Source organism: Vigna unguiculata, chromosome 8 (assembly GCF_037176805.1).
Source record: "Vigna unguiculata cultivar grain cowpea cultivar isolate G323 ecotype 2 chromosome 8, ASM3717680v1, whole genome shotgun sequence".
NCBI classification, from domain to species: Eukaryota; Viridiplantae; Streptophyta; class Magnoliopsida; order Fabales; family Fabaceae; genus Vigna; species Vigna unguiculata.
The window spans coordinates 25,129,524-25,148,830 of NC_140799.1; the positions used below are offsets into that span (position 1 = coordinate 25,129,524).

The 19,307-nt window shown below is 34.4% G+C and overlaps 1 pseudogene; it reads left to right on the plus strand.

Annotated features, from left to right (window-relative positions):
• Nucleotides 1-811: 811 nt before the first annotated feature.
• Nucleotides 812-2,842, plus strand: LOC146884275 (uncharacterized; annotated as a pseudogene).
• The last annotated feature ends 16,465 nt before the right edge of the window (nucleotides 2,843-19,307 follow it).

A 19,307-nucleotide genomic window follows, 5' to 3' on the forward strand; every position in this document is an offset into this window, starting at 1 on the left:
AAAAGTAAATAATTAATGGATAACCAAATTCCAACTATATATATGTTATATATATATATATATATATATATATATATATATATATATATATATATATATATATATATATATATATATATATATATATATATATATATATATATATATATATATATATATATATATATATATATATATATATATCAAAAGTCGTTCGTTGTCCTGAGAAAGTGATTTTTTCTCTCATTTTTGTATATAAATATGGTGCATTGTTGCAATGATATATTTTAAACGTTGGGGTTGTTATGTATATTTTTTTTCTTTCTTGCAGGTTATGGATTTGACCCATTTATGCCCCCATCCACCATATATAAATAGAGCATCATTCTCCTCCCTCAAACACACACTTTCATACTCTCGTTCATTTTCTCTAGTTCTCTCCTCCTTTCTCTCTTATATTTCCTCTCTCATTGTGGGTTTATTTATTTACTCTTTTTAAGAGTTATCTTGCTAATTCTGAGATCCTTGGAAATTCTGAGAAGTTCTTGTTGTATCCTGGGGGCTTGCGCAATACACCGCGGATAAGTCCTTAAGGGTAGTGAATCTACATGCCTCGGGAATTCTTTTTGGTTTGTGATTTTGTTAGCTACTAGAACAATCTTAAGGACTTATGGCTGACAACAACAACAACACATCCTCTACGGAGAATCCAAATACTGTTTCCGGAGCTCAATCAGTCTTTGCGAAACCTTTTCCGGATGTGTCAAAAATCGAGGTATTCTCTAGACAAAACTTTCGGCGCTGACAAGAACGTGTGTCTACCCTTTTAGACATGTATGGAGTTGCTACTGCTCTCACATCCTCAAAGCCCAACTCCAATATCCCTTCAAAACAAATTGAAGATTGGATTCATGCAAATAAGGTATGCCGACACACTTTACTTAGTGCATTGTCTAATGACATGATCGATGTGTATTGTTCATACAAGAAAGCGAAAGAAATTTAGGATTCATTGACCCTCAAATATACTGTTGAAGACATAGTCAGACAAATATTCATCATAGGAAACTACTACCGCTGGGAGATGATTGAAGATAAGGACATTAAGATCCAAATCAACGAATATCACAAGTTGCTTGAAGATATCAAAGCAGAGAACATAGTCCTTCCTGATGAGTTTGTTTCAGAACTCCTGATCGAGAAACTATCGTCATCTTGGACTGACTATAAACAACAACTGAAACACAGACACAAGAAGATGTTGCTTCAAGAGCTTATTACACACATCATAGTCGAAGATACCAACATGCAGGAATGTGCTACTGCAAAGGTCAAAGCATTATCTACAAAAGCTAACATTGTAGAAGAAAAACTTGCACAAAAAAGGTACGAGAATAAACCTGATCACAATAAGAAAAATAATTTTCGAAATTCCCGTCCCAAAGGATCTTATCCCATCTTTAAGAAAAAGGGAAATTGCTTCGTACGTGGGAAGCTTGGCCATCATACAGCTCAGTGCCGACGTAGAGAAAGAAATGACAATCCTCCTAGGGCAAATATAACTTAAGGGGAAGATACTATAGTTGCGGTCGTTTCCTAGGGCACTACTGGGAAAATTTGGGGTTAAAGTGTCATTTGAATCTGACAAGATTGTAATGACAAAAAATAATGTTTTATGGGAAAGGGATATTGTGATCAAGGTCTCTTTGTACTCAATATTTCATAAATTATTAATGAATCTTCTTCTGCTTATATCGTTGACTCGTATGATATGTGGCATGCTAGATTAGGACATGTGAATTCTCTGTATGTTATGACATTACAACGACTATGATTAATTAATATGCATGATAAACAAAGTGGTAAATGTGATATATATGTAGAATCTAAAGTAACAAAGAAAACTTGTTATCCTGTAGAATGTCAATCTGAATTATTAGGGTTAATTCATTCTTATCTAGCCAACTTAAAACAGACTATGTCTAGAGGTGGTAAAAATTATTTTGTAACCTTTATATATGATTATTCTAGATACACTAAAGTGTACTTAATCAAGCATAAAGATGAAGCTTTCGATGTGTTTTTAAACTATAAGGAAGAAGTAGAAAATCAATTGAATAAGAAAATTAAAAGGATTAGATCAGATAGTGGTGGTGAATATGTTTTGTTTAATGAATATTGTGTTAGAGAATGTATCATCCATGAAGTAACCCCATCATATTCCCCTGAGTCTAATGAAGTAGCTGAGAGAAAGAATAAAACTCTTAAGGAAATGATGAATGCCATGCTTATTAGTTCTAGTGCACCTGATAACCTTTATGGAGAAGCTATTCTTGCTGCATGTTTTCTACAAAATAGGATACCTCATAAGAAAACTGGTAAAATACCTTATGAGTTGTGGAGAGGTTATCAACCTAATCTTAAATATCTAAGAGTGTGGGGGTGCCTTGCTAAGGTAGTGTTACTCGATCCTAAGGAAAGAAAAATAAGCTCTAAAACCTCTGATTGTATGTTTTTAGGCTATGTCGAACATAGTGTTGCCTATAGGTTTCTTGTTCTTAAAAGTGATGTAATTGAACATAATACTATTGTGGAGACAAAAAATGTTCAGTTCTTTGAACATATATTTCCTTTAAAGGTTAGTGAGACACCTGAACAGTCTATAGATAATAATAGTGATGCCATGTGTGAGGTTTTGAGAAGAAGTAAAAGACAAAGGACGGAAACTTCTTTTGGAGATGACTTTTATACCTATCTGGTTGAAAATGATCCAACAAGCTTTCTAGAGGCTACTAGAGTTTCTGATGCAAAACAGTGGGATAAAGCCATTAGGACTGAAATTGAATCAATTCAAAAAAAATAGTACTTGGACCTTAGTAGATTTGCCTAAAGGAGCAAAACCCATTGGTTGTAAGTGGATATTTAAGAAAAAGTATCACCCAGATGGATCCATAGATAAGTATAAAGCAAGGTTAGTAGCAAAAGGTTTTACTCAAAAACCCAACATAGATTACTTTGACACCTTTGCCCCTGTGACTAGGATCTCCTCAATTCGAGTTTTGTTAGCCTTAGCAGCTACCCATAAGCTAGTGATACATCAAATGGATGTTAAGACTGATTTTCTAAATGGTGAGTTAGAGGAGGAAATCTATATGACTCAACTTAAGGGGTGTGTTGTCCATGGTCAAGAAAATAAGGTATGCAAGCTTTTAAAATCTTTGTATGGGTTAAAACAAACACCTAAATAATGGCATGAAAAACTAGATAGTGTCTTACGATGTGATGGTTTCTTACCTAATGATGCTGATAAATGTGTGTATTCTAAATCTGAAAATGGTGAATATGTCATTATAAGTTTGTATGTGGATGACATGTTAATATTTGGTACATGCATTGATATAGTTTCTAGAACTAAATTGTTTCTAGGATCTAATTTTGAAATGAAAGACATGGGTGAAGCCAATCTGATTTCAGGGGTTAGAATCATAAGGAAGGGAGATAGTATATCACTATCCCAAGAACAATACATTGAGAAACTTCTTAGGAAGTTTGGATATTATTAGTTCAAAGTAGTGAGTAACCCTTATGATGCTAACTCTAAATTAATGAGAAATAGAGGAGAATTTGTTTCTCAACCTCAGTATGCCCAGATAATTGGGAGCTTACTGCACTTAATGAGCTTTTCAACACTTGATATTGCTTGTGTAGTAGGTAGACCGAGTAGGTACACTCAATGTCCTAATCAGGAACATTAGGATGCACTTTCAAGACTTATTAAATACTTACGAGGTTCAATGGATTATGTCATTGAATATAGTGGATTTCCTACTGTACTAGAAGGGTACATTAATGCTAACTGGATCTCTGATTCAGATGAGACAAAATCCACTAGTGGTTATGTATTCATACTTGGGGGTGGTACGATTACATGGAGATCAGCCAGGCAAACAATTATTTCAAGATCAACAATGGAATCTGAGTTTGTTGCTCTCGAAATGGCTGGTAGTGAGGCTGAGTGGTTGAAAAACTTCTTAGCAAACATTCCTCTAGGAATGAAAAACCAACCCCATGTGTTTCAATTCATTGTGATTGCCAATCGGCAATAGCTATAGCTAAAAACAAAAACTACAATGGGAAGAAAAAACATATTCAATTGAGGCATAATTTGGTTAAGCAGCTACTAAAGAGTGGAATTATTTCCATTGATTATGTGAGGTCAGAACAAAATCTAGCAGATCCTCTGACTAAACCCTTGGGAGGAAACATGATATCAGAAACATCAAGGGGAATGAGACTTAAGCCACTTGCAAACAAACAAGTGATGGCAACCCAACCTTTGTGATTGGAGATCCCATGAATAAGGTTCATATGGGTAAAAACAAGTCACTTGTTAGTTCTGATAGCACTAAATTGATTTTAAATCAATTATGTCCATTCCTATGGTGTGTGTGAAAGTGCTAGAAATTGCATTTTTAGAGGTTAAAGTTTGTGATTAAAATTCTTTGTGGTGTAAGAATTTTAGTTTAAACAAAGTTTTAATGATTTTCATATCCTTTACAGGTGGTGTATGATTTGCAGTATACACTTGATGAAATCACCTATATGAGTGTCAAGTGGGGCTGCTTGTATGAGATCTTGGCGTGATCTCTAGAGCACTCATGAACATCGGGCACGTGCATGGCCTAGTAAGCGCAACACAATGATAACAACAAATAATTATGGGGGTGTATTATGATTGATGAACCGCTAACACACATCAAGTGTCCTTGGTTCATATAGCTTGTTATACCAACTACACTATGTGTTAAGTTTCCTAATCTAAAACTGGTTCATATAGCTTGTTATACCAGCTCTGATGCATTACATTCTACATGAAACCGAGGATATATATATATATATATATATATATATATATACACACACACACACACACATATATATACATATATACACACACATATATATATATATATATATATATATATATATATATACATGTATATATCTATGTATATATATGTATATACATGTATATACATAGATATATACATGTATATATATATATATACACATGTATATAATATATATATATATATATATATATATATATACTTTCGCAACCGAAATCGCAACGGGACAGCGAACTAAAAATAAAATTTGAAAAAACAGAGTTTGGAGTCGCCACCATAGTTTATTCTAGAAAACTACAAAAAAAAAAGATAAGACAAGGTCTGCTACGGAAAAACAAAAAAAAAGATAAGACAAGGTCTGCTAAAAAACCAGATTTTGGGTCCGAGAGTCGGTTACGCGTGGGGAAGGTATTAGCACCTCACAACGTTCGTCCTAAAACGATACCTTTAATTAAATGTGAAAAGTTATGTGGATTTTCAAAATATTTATTTTCCCCAAAATTAATAGTAAATGAATTTACAAAAGAAACAAAATATTTTTTTTGGTTTTTTGGGGCCAACGAGGATTAATCATCGCTCCTACGTATCTCTATTCACAATGGAGAATTAGAGTTACGTAGTTCTTTAAAAAACTATTTAGAAAATGATTTGAAATTTTTGATATTTTTGAAAACCTTTTTATTTAAATTTTTCGTATTTTGAATAATTTAAAATTGGTGTCACATGACGCGAGCGGGCGGACAAACACTTGAAATAAATTCTTTTTTTTAATCTTTTATTTTTTCATTTTTTTAAATTTAAAAATTTTTAATATATATTTTTTAAAAGTTATTTAAAAGTGGGTGTGGATGTCATTGCTACGTGAGCAATCAGATAGATATCAAAAAATAAACAAAGAAAGTTAATTTTTTTAGTTGTAGATCAAGTATATGTATTTTTTTTTTCATGCGACGCGAGCGACCAGCAGCAGACATTAAAGAAAGGGAAAAAATATTTTTTATGATTAAAAAAAAGAATGAAAATTGGAAAAACTAAATCTAAAGATGAAAGAATTGAGAGTGACGTACCGTCAAATATTTTCAATATGTCCTCACCTTTTCTTTCTTCTTTTTCTTGCCTCATTTTCTAATATTTTTGTTAATTTTTCCGAGAGAGATAGAAATGATATGTGTCTATGTGGGTATGGGTGGTAATGAGAAAGAAAGAGAGAGTGTAGAGAATATTTTCTTTTTTTTTTTTTTTTCATATGACAGAGCGTGTATTTATACTCACACCTTGCAATATCAGTGCAATTTGAGCCTTAATTGTAATGAACAATATAAGGAAGGAATTGGTCATGATAGCAGTACATTATGAGAATCAAATCGCAGCAAATCATAGCACAATATCAATCAAGATCAGTAATATTGATTCTAACCATTAACAAATCAGAGCACAAAATCAATCACAATTAGTAATATTGATTCTTACCATTTGAAGAGATATTACTTCTAATGATTAGAATCATATCACAAATTTCTTTACCAGGAACAAAGGGTACCTTGGGTTATTGGGCTTATGAAAAGGTATGTGATAATTAAAATTAAATTGAGCTCTTACTTTTTTTTTTGCTAAAAGTTTGAAAATCTTTGAAGAAAAATTATTTCACCTTTTTATTTACCATTAACTAAAAACATTCTTTATTTATTTTTTTATTTTTATTTTTTTGAAAATAAATTTATTCACTCAGACAAAATTAGGAGTTAACAATAACAATATTGCAAGTCGTTCGTTGCACCGAGAACGTGATTTTTTCCCTTATTTTCGGATGCAAATATGGTGCATTGTTGCAACCATATATTTTAAACGTTGGGGTTGTTGTGGATATTTTTTTTCTCTCTTGCAAGCCATGGATTTGACCCATTTATGCCCCCACCCACCATCTATAAATAGAGGATCATTCTCCTCCCTCAAACACACACTTCCATACTTTGATTCATTCTCCCCAGTTCTCTTCTCCTTTCTCTCTTATATTTCTTCTCTCATTCTGGGTTTATTTATTTACTCTTTTTAAGAGTTATCTTGCTCGTTTTTTAGATCCTCAAAAAATCCGAGAAGTTCCTGTTGTATCTTGGAGACTTGCACAATACACTGCGGATAAATCCTTAAGGACGGTGAATCTACACGCCTCAGGAATTTATTTTGGTTCGTGATTTTGTCAGCTACTAGAACACTATATTGATTATTCAAAACAAAATCTATAAAAGGATGTGTTTTTCTTTTATCCAAAATATATACTAAAAACATCACATCTAACCCTAAACGCAACCATACATTTTTCTGAAACGCAACAAAATGGCTAATTTATTGTTGTAGTCTCAATCTTCTTTCTTTCATCTCTTTAACCACCTTTAGTAATTAACTTTCTTCTCCCACTCTATATTTTGTATACATATTAATCTTTCTTGTTGGTTTCCCATAGTTTTCACTCTCAAAATCCTCAATCACACTTCCGTACACTCCTTTTCCAAACTCACATCAATTTGTGAACTCCCACAGATTTGCATTATGGTATTATCAAAGTGGGAGGAAGGTTATAATTAAAGGTTAAATAAGCATTTCATTGATACTCACGAATTGGAAAGGAGAGATCCACTTTTTTTTTCTCCCATTTTATAAGATGCTACAACCATTCTGATTTCCTATATGTGTTTCGTGCAAAAAGATGTGATTTTTTTTTAAGATATATAATGAGATTTAATACAATAAATATTCACACATTTTGTTATTAGTATAATAAACAAAATTATAATATTAATACAAAATTTTTAATTCAGTTAGTTTTATTTAAATTTTGTTAGTAGTTAAAATAAATATATATTTCATATTCAATAATTATTATATGTATTCATTAAATATAAAATTTACATTTATATACAGTTAAAGTTGAAAAGAGCCTTTCATTATTTTTTTTCTTTTTGTATTATAAAGTCCAAATTTTTAATATTTTTATATTCATGTTAATTTTTTTAATAAACATAATAACAATTATTAAAAATTTAAATATGTATTTAATTATATTAATAATTAATGAAATTAAAATAAAATTAATCTAATGAAAATTACTATCTTGAAATTATAATTTTTTTATTATATTAAGAATTAAATATGTCAATATTTATTATATTATATTAATTAAATTTTTTAGTTCAATAATTTCATCTAGAGATGTCATTTGAGTCCTTTATCCATGGGTTAGTCTTGTTCTCCTCTAAAACTAAACCTTATATTTTTAGTCCACTCAAAAGAGACTTTTCTAAAGTCCCAACCCTTCAAACCCCATGTAAACTGGGTTGGGACAAGGTTATGGTGGAGTTGGCCCTAAAACTAAATCAATTTGTTCTCTCTCTTCCATTTCTTTCGATTAAAACTCGTTTCTTCTCGATCATTCACTCTTCCACGACTGCGTGAAGGGGCTCACCTCCTTCCTCATCTTCGAGTGTGGTGGACTCCTTTTTCTTCTTTTCTCCATCATCTTCAAGTTGTATATGTGCTTCCAGAAATTGCAAGATTGACCTTAATGACGTTTTCTCCTTAACCTATTGCCTAAATCCATTTGATCCTTGCCTATACGGGTTCGTCAAATTCTACCCCATCTTGTTTCTATTTATCAACATGCAAAATCTCTTCTTACGTTTTCTTATCAGATTTTGACTTTTATTATTACAGTATTCAATTTTGTTTGATGAATTTTCTTCTTCTGAGGAGTTGGCTAAGGGAAATTTTAACTTTGACTGCAAACTAATAATGGGATGATGGTATATGTTCTTGCGAGTTTTCTTCTTTGATTGGGTGAGGTTGAAAAAGTTGCTTGGATTTTGTTGTCCTATAGACCTATAAGTGCATCCAAGAATATCCAAACTTTGAGTCCACTATGGAGGAGGTTGCTAGTACATTATAGGGAGTTCAAAGGTTTTTACTTAACTTTTAATTGTCTTGGATATATTTTTGGTACCTGCAAACATGAATATATTTGGTTATAGTTTAAGAAATATTTTGTTAATTATGTTCGTCATTAAATTTTAGAACTTTTGAAAATAATTGGAATCACCTGACAGTGTTGGCTTGACACCCCTATGTACACATGTTAAGTTAGCCGTAATTTTCAGATAACTTATCTAGATATGACATCTAAGTGTGTCTAAAGTCACGTATAGCCATGATCCTATTTTATTAAATTTTTGAAGTTAGCATGGCTTATATATCTATTTTGTGTCACATGTTTGAAGCATTAACTGTGATAAGGAAGTCTCATTGTGTAAAGAGCTTGTCATATATCCACAAAAAAGCTCCTAGGATTTTTATTTTTTTCTTACAAGGAGAATGAAATATGTAACATCCGTCAGGATATTACGGATTTATAAATAAAATAAAAGAAGTAAATAAATAACAACGCATTTAATAATACCTCATTTTCCCAAAACGCGGGAAAATTTAAAATTTATTAAATGAGCAAAATAATGTTTATAACCATCAGTTATAAAAACCAAAAACCCAATGTTATAAAATCACCCATCAGGGTTTACAACTGATTCCAAAAGCAAATAAAAGAAAACATAAGATTTCCCCGAGTCTATTCCCCTCTCCGCGACTAAGCTTCACCTGAGCCACCTGCATCAACAACATCTGCTCCCGTGTACCGCGTACACGATCATCGCCAAACACATGCAGATAGGGTGAGCTTAACAGATAAAACATATATAATGTTACAGATATATATATATCTACATACACACATATCACTATACATAACTTAGCATCCCACAATGTTCTATACTTTAATTCCTACCATCTGACCCCCAATCAGATTATTCGTGTTCTACATCGTTTAATGATTACTTCAAGGTGACTTACTGCCATACCTATCGGCCACGACCGATAGAGCACGTGCAGGAAACAATGCTACGGATCATACACCGTAACACCAAGTAGAGTTCCCATATACGAACATAGTCTGTATCGTCCCAAGACTACCAAACTCGTCAGCCAACAACTGAGGAGGGCAATCTATCTGGACCCATCTGTACTGGCCACAACTAGCACACTCACACAGGCAACACTCGTCTACCCGAGCCACAACTCAAGGGTTCCTCGTGTTCATCCGCCATCCCGAGCCACAACTCAAGAGATGCTATTCTGAGCCACAACTCAAGGAATACCACGTGCTTAACCCCTATCCCGAGCCACAACTCAAGGAATACCACGTGCTTAATCCCTATCCCGAGCCACAACTCAAGGGATACGTTCCGAGCCACAATTCAAGGAACACCAGCAAACCCACCTTTAAAGCACCGCTAGACGCCTTGTAGATCACGATTACACAACCAAAATTTCAAGCTGCAACAGTACAAATCGCCTAGCGGGGGACACGTGCCGCCAGGCGCTACCAGCTCTCAGACCGCCTGGCGGGTGTCGCGTACCGCCAGGCGCACAATGCCTTAAAATCCCTCTCGCTGTAGGGATCGCCTGGCGGGACTGCCCCCGCCGCCAGGCGCACCAAGCCTTGAGACCCCACTGTGATCCCGCTACCGCTTGGCAGTTCGCGTCCCATCGCCAGGTGCCATGACAGTACTGTGCGTACTGGTTTTTCTGCTCAAGTCTAGCACAGTTTCTTACCTAATTTCCATATGATCAATCCCTGGTATCATCTAACTTAAATGGTTACTAACAATGGTGAGGTTCAATCCTCACTCCCTAGCTTGATAACAGGACACATTATATTATAACATTAAGCTCCTTCCTTCTTAACATATTAGTACTCTTAGATTCTTTACCATTAAGTTGTTGCCAAGCCTATTACACTGTTTGAACTCTCATTCACAATAATTGGTCAATTCTCTAAACCCCCTTGCACCCAACCTATCCAGTATCCAGAATCTCTACTACGCCATAATATAGGAAAACCTCTAATATCTGATATCACTACCTCCTAAGGTAATTCTCACCCTTGTAGTTCATACACGAACTCCATCATCAAACCTTCACAACTATCACAAAAATTCCATCTACTGATCCTAACCCAACGGGAACAGAATCCAACCTCAGCGCACGACGCTTCAACCTGTAGCAGCACTGCCACTGCGCTAGCGCCTGGCGGCTAGTCCCCGTGCCGCCAGGCGGTGCTTACCATCTAGACATTTTTTTTCAGATTTTCCCCGCACCCAAAACCCAACCATTTTTCCATCTTTGTGAATTCCCACTACATGCAATCCCCATCCAAGCACAATCATAACAATTCAATATTTAATTACATTGATCAACTATTCCTATGTCCAATTCACGGTAACCCAGTTTAAATCGTAAATGAAGATATCACACATTCAACCCTAAACTTATATACATTGTTCCCTTCATTTAAGCCCTTAATTACGTGATTATACCCGTCGTTGGTCATCAATATTACTCTATAAGAATTACCACTGACTTTTGCCCCGATCAGATTCAACCAAGAATTCCAGAAAACCCAGAACGAGTTAGATTGCCCCGCGCTGCCTGGCGATTCAACCAATCCCGCCAAGTGTTTCATCAGCCAACCCAGAAATTGTTTAAGACGCCTTGCGTCGCCTGGCGGCCGAGAGTGTGCCGCCAGGCGGTTCCTCTTCTAGAAACCCATAACACATAAAAATGCATGAGTCGCCTGACGGTGGTTCATCACCTGCCAGGCGGTTTTTGGAAAAATTCCAGAAACGCAGAAATTCAAAGAATTAACAGTGCACAGCCATCCAATATACCATACATCACGCATTATTAATAATAAGCATAAAATTAAGGAGTCTAGCTCCCCTAACCTGAATCCTTTTGCTAAGAATTGGTTTGCTTAAAGAACTCCAATGATCACCACGTTCCCTCCTCTATTGGTGTGCTCTCACTTGACTTTAGAACCTCACTCCATCTCACCAATCTCTCTGATTTTCGTGCCTAACTTTCTGGTATAACCTCAGTTTTGCAAAAACTCTAACTTTAAGCCAAATCCTTCTTTTTAAAGGGTGTCTAAAACTATGTTAATTACCATACCCGAAAATTAAGTCATAATTTTGTTAAATGTAATTTACCACCTCCTTATGGCCATTTTCCAACCACCTCTTTGCTGTCCACTCTAGGGTTTTCTCCCCAACCTTTCATATTCAATTCAAAGCATAAACACTAAAAAAATTAAGATTTTAGTTTTGATTTTCCAAGGTTTGAATCCATGACCACTCAATCACCATTTCATAGTATAACCAATTCAACTAATCGTATTTCATGCTTAACAACCCAATTCAAACATCATATCATTCCACAACATGACTACACAAATTTAAATAATAAAACAATAACAAAAGTTAACATACATTAGACTCGAACCCAAGTCCTCACACACAATCAAAGTACTCTCAACCATTTGAGCTAGTACTTTTCCACATCATACCAACTATAATTTAATGTCATAAATGATTTGCCCACCCGCATTTATTAACTAATTATTTAATTAATTAATTAAATTCCACGGGTCTTACAAAATAGGTTCTTTAGTGGAGTATAGTGGGTGACTGCTAAGAATTTGAAGGCTTTCATTCAATAACACTTGCCAAGGTCTTCCAAGCAAACCAACCTTAATGGTCTTGACCAATTTAGCACTACGAGAAGGTTGCTTAGGGTGTTGCTTCTCTGCATGGAGAAGGACACGTCACTAATTTGGCATGTTCTTAGTGGTTTGCATCATAAACATATTACTTTTAATGATGCACAACTGTGTAAATGTTGGACCTGAAACATGTTATTTTCCTATGTTAATTTCCTTCTTTACCTATTGGGAAAGTCATATATAATTTGATTGGGAAAACCAATTAATGGGGTTGTTATGGAAAGATAGGAGGAATAGGGCAACAATTTCTTCCTCTTTTAATTTTTTCTTTTCTAGAAAAGAAAAAGGAGACAAGGATGAGGCCTTGTGTTATCTTCATTATGGAAAGGAGTTGGTATTGAACAGGGTGAGATGAAAGTGGCTAGGTTATTCACCTCCTTTGTCAAGGAACAATTCAACTAGTTTGGTGCTAGTTCCAAAGAGAGTTAGTTCAACTAGGCAACACTCAACTACTAACATAACTTAAAAGTTGTTTGAAAGTTCATAGCATCAAGTACAATTTGAGACCCACATGCACATTAACCCCTGTACTATAACTATGTTAGGCTTCTCATAAGATTTGCCTTATACTTTTCTCTTGGTCTGCCATTTCCTTTTAAAAACCAAACTTGATGACATGACTAATTTGATACATCTAATTTAAGGGAAAATGATTAGGGGTTTGGTAAGATGACAATCGAAGGAAAAAGTTGTAATTGATAATCTTAAGATTGATTTGTTTCTTAGTTTCTAGATAAAAACCATTTCTGTAATTGGGAAATGAATGGTCTCTTTTTGTTTTCATGCAATTAACCTCATTTTATATGTAGTCATTGGGAAAAAAATTGAGGACAAAGGTATGCTGAAAATTTTGAAGTATATTTTTACCATATGATTATTCTTTTGTTCTCTTGGCGGTAAATTATTCTATTTTGCTTCATGCACATTACTGTTGTAGATTTATTTATTTATTCTCTTTATCCTTGGTTGGCTTAATAGATACAAAAGATAAGTGAGATTTAATTTGGGGTATTCATAATTTTATCTTTTCCTAAATAGGTGAGAGATGACAAATTTATATTAGAAAAATTATGATAAAGAGTAGAAGAATTGATTCTTTTTTCAAGAGAAATGTTTGTGATGAAGATGAAAAAATGCATTTACGTCATCTAAACTTGAGAAACTTCACAATAATCCAAAAATTGAAGAAAATGAAAAACAACTCTCTAAAATTTCTAGAGTTACGTATAATTAATTTAAAAGTGCTTTAGAATGTGATCCAGAGAAACGTCCTCAAATTTGGCAATACCTACCAAATCAAATTGATGAGGTACGGAGGACTTATCTAAAATGGGGTCGATAACAAATGCATCTAGAAAATTATTCGTTGTCTAGTAAAGATGGTTATCCAAGAAGATTTCAATACACATGATTTAACTTATTTCCTTCATGGTTAGAGTATTCGGTATTCACCATTAAAAGATGTTGCATATTATTTATCGTGCTATTTTTTTAGTAAAAAACCAAGCGGACGACCTAACTCAAATGTTTTCATTGTTACATGTAATTAAGTTTATTTTCATTGAATTCTAATTGGCATTGAGTTGATTTAGGTTTTAAAAGTTTTTATAGCAAACACTATGATAATCTATATTGCAAGGGATATTGCAACAAACTTCATTTCTGATTCAATTATTTAAGATTTTAAGTCATGGAAAAACACTATGACTAAAGATAACTTTTGAATTTTTTTAATATATGATTGTTGATAATAAACTTTATGTTACACTTTCATATATATTATTATCATATTTTTTTTTTTGGATTCTATTATCATATGTGTTTGTTTTGAATAGAGAAAATGATGTGAGAAAATATATTTTTTTAATACAAAAAAATTATTTATATATAAAAAATATAATTGGCCTCCCTAAAATTTTGGTCGAAGTTCTGCCATTGCTCCTCCTTACAAAAAAAAAGTTGCCTGCCTCAAGCCTTTGTTGAAGTCGTTGATGTGTTCTTGGATTATTTATTTCTTCAAATCTTCCAACTCGTTCTCCATACCAACATATTTTTCTTTCAACTCTTCATTATCTTTGTCCAAGTCTTTAATTTTTTGTTTCATTTTCTTCTCCGAGTCCAAGCACTTAACCTTCCACAAACCTAGCCGTTTTCTTTCAGCCACCCACTCCTCCCTTTCTTATCCCAGGAAGCCCTGTCCTCCTCATGCTTAGCCTGCAAAGTCTTCAATTCCTCATGAACTTCCTCTAGCTTTGCTTTTCCTCCTTCTTTGATCTCCCTCTGCAGAAGGCTACCTTCTCTCTGGCTTAGAATTAAGGCTTTGCTGTTAAACTCCAACATAGCCTTCATCATCACATTAGGCTCCATATTATCTATAGAAGATAGCACAACTTCCGCCAAATTAATGTCAATATCACGACGGATAGATGTTTCCGACAACTATATTAAGCAAGCTTCAAGTCCCAAGGTTGAACCCAACCCTAGCAATTTAGCCCTTACCATCTTCATATCTTTCACGATTCCCTTCTAAACAAGAACTAGCGCCTTCCTTTTTGAGTTGCCATGAACTCGAACTTCCACTAGTGGCTCTTGCATATTGGAAACTTCAGTTTTCCCGCATTTTTTTATTTCTCAGCTTCTCTTTACGCAAAGTCCTAAAAAGGTTCAGATTCTTTTTTCCCAACTAAGCCATGTGTTCTGCAACACAAACACACACTTGGTTATCTTTCTTACACCAAACATAACGGAAAAAAAATAAAAAATGATATCTTCCAAATCAACAAGTGGATGCACTAATAAATAAAATCTAACTAAGCCCTTAATGGACAACTTATCGCTAAATCTCCCCAAAACTTCTATTACTCGTTTGTCATCCATTGACAACTCCTCCTTCTTCATCCCCTTATAACGCCGAGGATTATTTGTCTAGCTGAATGGGAACTTAGTACAACCATCCTCGTTATAAAATACAGAACGACCTGGTTCTTTCACAATAACTTTAAAGAAGTTGTCCTTAAAATGCTTGAAGGATTGAGAAAAAGTATCCAACATACTTATTCCTGGTCGGCTGACCAAGGACAACCAAGTAACCAGATTTCTTAGACGCGTATCATAAAAGTACAAAAAGCATTCAGGAGAAAGATGCATGTATAATGATCAGCATAACACCCTGAACGCTTGCAGGTATCCCCAACTATTGGGATGTACTGGGTTGGTGCAACATTCAATAGCTGTAATACGCCCATGGTGAAATCATTGAAGGGAATTCGCATATGCAATTGAGAGAAGTGGCGCATATACATATAAAAGAACCCTTTTTCAGCCTCCCCTTGATCATGGCATACACATTCAACGACGTTATCCCGTTCTAGAGAGACGATATCTAGAGAAGTATCCTTATAAAAAAAACGGATACAACCCATCCACAAATTAAGTAATCGGGACCATCTGAACAAGGAGTACTAAGTCCTCACATTCGGAGCCACCCACTTGTACCTGGTCTTTGTCGGTATACTATTCTCAGCCACTTCCTCAGCGGGATCCTCCCTAACGTCAAAAATAACCTTCATTTGGACCCCTCCCTCACCAAACATAGAACCACTAGACCCACTCACTGAATCATTATCCCTACTACCTGAATCTGATACAGAAGAACTATCACTAGACATACCTTATATGTAGAAAGTAGACGACATAAAGAGAAAGGGAATATATATTGGACACACTTTACCAGAAACCATACAATTCTCTCACAGTAAGCAAATGAGATAATATGTGCATAACCTTTACCCCAATTCTTATTTATAAGGTAAAACCCAACCCTCAAAAAAGTTTTACCACTCAAATAACACTAATGAAGATTGAAACCTTCATAATTAAGATGATTGTTTAGCTTCTCCTAACACGACCCCTGACACCCCTTGTCTCTTCATCTTACCTGTCTCATTTCTGACATAGCCTTAGCGTTGTTTCCACTCCTCTAGGCTAGGGGACTACCGTAGGGACATACCAAGAATACCAAGAAAAGAGGATTTTTTTTCTTGCAGAACCAGAACATAGAAAAACCTTTGGCACGACATATTCCGCCAAAGGCTGGGGGATTGATGTACTATACTAGGAGGATAAGACCAACAAGATTGAGTATTCTATGAACCCACAAGCTTGGTAATTTGTGATTAATATTCTCCAAATACATGTGGACCCCAAAAATTAAAGGTACGCGATTCATTAATACTAGAAATTGATATTTGACTTGAGAGTTCTCACTGACTTAATCGTTGGAGTCCTTTTTGCAAGTAACCTAAAAAATGTTATACTCAACAAAAGAACATGAAAACAAGCCGAATAAAATGGAAAAGTAGCCATCCAAGAGATTCTCAAGTTGGGGTAAGATAAGATTCCAGTTTCATGATTTCACATTATTGTCCTTGCAGGAAGACTATGAATTGCATCAAAATTATGTTTAACCATGAATGTAGAAAAGTGGATAAATTTAAGAGAGCTACTTTTAACATGATAAATGTTTCTTTCTTTCTATATCTTTATGATGTTTGAAATATTTTAACTCAGTGTAAATATATCTTTTTCTCTTTCAAGTTTGAATTTACTAAGTGATGAAAACCTTGATACTCCAATAATTTGAGTGGAAAAAAACTTTATTACGAAGTTTTAGGGGTGGGCAAAAATCTAATTTTCTTAATTCGATCCACTTTTGCTTCAATCCAAATCATTTAAAATCCATTTTATTTAAAATCCAATCCATTTAAAATCCATTTTAACGGATCTGGATTTCAATCTAATCTACATTTTATATATTTTATGGACTGAATATCCATTCTCTAAATTAAGATTTTCAAATATGGATAATCCAAAAAAATCCAATCCTAATTTTCCATTTAAAATTTTTGTTGGATTAGGCTAAAGGTTGAGATGGACTAGGCTAAAGGTTGGATGGGTCATGCCTAACAACTTGTATGGACCGGGCAGGCCCGACGACCCTGAAGGGCTGGGTGGGCTCGACGACCTGGACGAATCGATCGGGTCGGATGACCTAAACGGGTCGAGTGGGCCTAAAGACACAAATAGGTTAGGCGGGCTCAACGACCCGGATGAGTCGGTCAGGCTTGAAGACTCGAACAAGTCGGTCGGGACCGACGACCCCAATGGGCGAGGCAGGCTCGAAGACCCAGACGGGCTGGGCCAACTCAACGACTCGGATGGGTCATGCCCAACGACCTGTACAGACTAGGAAGGCTCGAAGACCTTGATGGGTTAGGCGAGCCCGGCGACTCAGAGAGACTAAGTCGACTCAATGACCCGGACAAGCTGAGTCGGCCTGACTACTCCGACTGGCCGTGCCCGACGACCCGGACAAACTAAGTTGACTCTACAACTCGGACGGGTTAGGCTCAATGACCCGTACGAACTAGGCAAGCCTAACAACCCTGATGGACCAAGCAGGCCCGACAACCCAAGCGCGTCGGGCTGGGCCAACACGACAACTTGACCGTGTCAGGTTGGCACAACGAGTCAGACAGACCAGGCCGGCCCGACAACCTAGACGGGTCGACTTGGCCTAGCCTGACGACCTGGACGGGTCCTAAACCTTTTGACCATGGGTCGATGACATAAAATTTAATAATTTATTTTAAAAAATAATTTTTTTTTCATGTTTAAGAAGAAAGTCCATGAGCGGGCCTTAACCCATAGGGCTAGACTCTGACCTAGCCTACGTGGGTTAGGGCTTAGCCTTGTGGGCTGAGCCAAATTGACGACTCTAGCCAAATTGTATTGTGTTTGCCCTAAAGATACAAATTTTAGAAAATTCAATTTAATTTCTTTTATAAAAAATGGATTATGGATTTTGAACTTAATCCAAATATTTGGATTGGATTTAAATCTTGATTCAAATATTGGATTTGGATTTTAAAAAAATTCAAACTAATTTTGCTGAAAAAACAAATTTGGATTGAAAATTTAATCCAATTATTTGGATCTAAAATGGACGTAAATTAAATCATTAGAAATCCAATCCATGACTACCCTTATGAAGTTTGGTTTAAATTTTTGGAAGCCTTGAAACACTAAAGAAGGTAGTTATCAATTTTTTTATTGTATATAAGTATTTGTTAATTTGTTTTTAGTTTTGCATATTAACTAGAACATTTAAAAAGAGTGAGTTGCATTATAACTAATTATTATATCCAAAATTATACTTACTTTTAACCCGTGTAAATTTTAGTATGAAATGTACGTGAAAAGTAAAGTTTTCATGTTCTCATGTTGATAATTTTTTTAAAAGGTCATTAAAAATATAATTTTATTAAATACAATTATGTACTGAGAAATCTTATTTTTTAATTAAATTTTTGTCGTTTAATTTTTATGTTAATTGTAATATGAGTGTTAATTGAATTATGTGTCTCTTATCTTGTTCATCATTTTATTTAATTATGTCACATTATTTTAAAATTTTACAATTTATTAATTTTATAATTTTAAAATTTTAAAATATAAATAATATAAATATTAAAAATTAAAGTTTTAAAATATAAATATTAAAGAAAATTTTATAAATAAAATTTTAATTAACAATAAGTAGAATAAGATAAATGAATATTAAGTAATATAAATAACTAAATGTAATCTATCAAGAACATTAAGAAAGTAAATATAAATTTAAAAATTAGATGTCATTTCATCTAATATGAAAATGACAAATATTTATTTTAAAATCAAGAAGAATGTGAGTGGAA